Consider the following 1,593-nt stretch of genomic DNA (forward strand, 5'->3'; position numbering starts at 1 on the left):
GGGGGGGGGTGGGGGGGGGGGGGGGGTTGGGTCATGGTTTTCTTGAGATACTCATTTAAAATAAATAAATAAAACAACTTCCTTATACCTGATTTAAGAAATACTTGATTTTTGGAAAGATAAATGCATGAATAAGATAAAACACAGAAAAGTCTTTAACTCGACTAACCTAGAGGACTCTAATATAACATGAAATTTCTACTTTGAGACTATATTTGTCTAATGTTTATATATTGTTTATAAATACTCCAATGACGTAAAATAATGCGACAATTATTGATGATTATTTAGTGTTATCATGAAATATAGATAAATCTGATCTAGTTTAGAAAATCTATTTTATTTCAATTATAACTTTTATTTTGGACCCTATAAATATAGGATATTGGTTTTTAATAATATATACTTGAGTTTTAACTCTTATATTCTCTTCTCATTTTTCTATTTTCATATTATGTTATGAGCATGATTCTATAAAAGTGAATTAGTTGGAACATAAATTTAGAAAAGGGAAATTTGGAAAGGAACACATTGGAACGTGGAAATTGATTGTTTGGTGGCTGGGAATGATGCTTCCATTAATTAATTGTAAGTCTTTAAACAAGTGAGTATATTCATACAAGGATTATATGTTCTTTTTATACTCCCATTAATTTCTCATGTAATTGACAGAATCTCGTATTTAAAATTGATTTTTAATTCTTCAAGAAATATTATCTAGGTAAGGAGTTTCTTTAAAATTTCTGATTCTGGAAAAACATGGGAGATAAGAATTTCTCACTCTACTCATTAAATGATAATGATGATGATGATGATGATAATAATAAATAAATAAATAAATAAAACTTTTTGCTATATGTTGACATAATGATTTATTGGTACTGCTAGACATTAATGTTATTTAATGAATTCAAACCAATATTTTGCGTATACTTATAGATTAATTAATATTATTATTCGTGGTGTGCAATTTATGTTTCATTATTGTTTTGTTTATGTTTAGCAATGAAACATCAATTATTGAATTTATTATTAATTGTTGTTGCTCAAAAAGAAACACAGCTCTATAAAATAATAAATAATTCCTATATAGCATGAATTATATTTTTTAGTATTCAAGAAGAATATTATATTCTATTGAAGAGCATGAATTATAATTTTCAATATTTTCGAAGAATATTGACATATTGCTCATAAAACGTATGAATTACAATTTTTAATATTTCCAATAAAAATATTGATTTATTGCTGCTAAAAAAGCAATGATAAAATATAAGGTACTCCCGAAAAAGTACTACTATGCAAATATTAATATTTGTGTAGAAAGCATGCTCATGAAGAGTTAATGTTTCTGAACAATAATTTATTGGTGTTTCTGAATTAGCACAACATTGTTAATATTTTAAAAGAATATTATTGCTTTTGAAGTAGCATACTATTAGTGACAAATATTTTAGTTAGATTTTACCTGCTCTCAAAGTGTATAATTAAATACGATCTAACGTATTTTATGTTTTTGTTCCTGAAGAGTAAATTCTTATGCAATTAAATATTTCAAATAATAATATGTTATTGCTCCTGAAGAGTACGACA

The sequence above is a fragment of the Olea europaea genome, chromosome 20, assembly GCF_002742605.1.
Source record: "Olea europaea var. sylvestris chromosome 20, O_europaea_v1, whole genome shotgun sequence".
NCBI classification, from domain to species: domain Eukaryota; kingdom Viridiplantae; phylum Streptophyta; class Magnoliopsida; order Lamiales; family Oleaceae; genus Olea; species Olea europaea.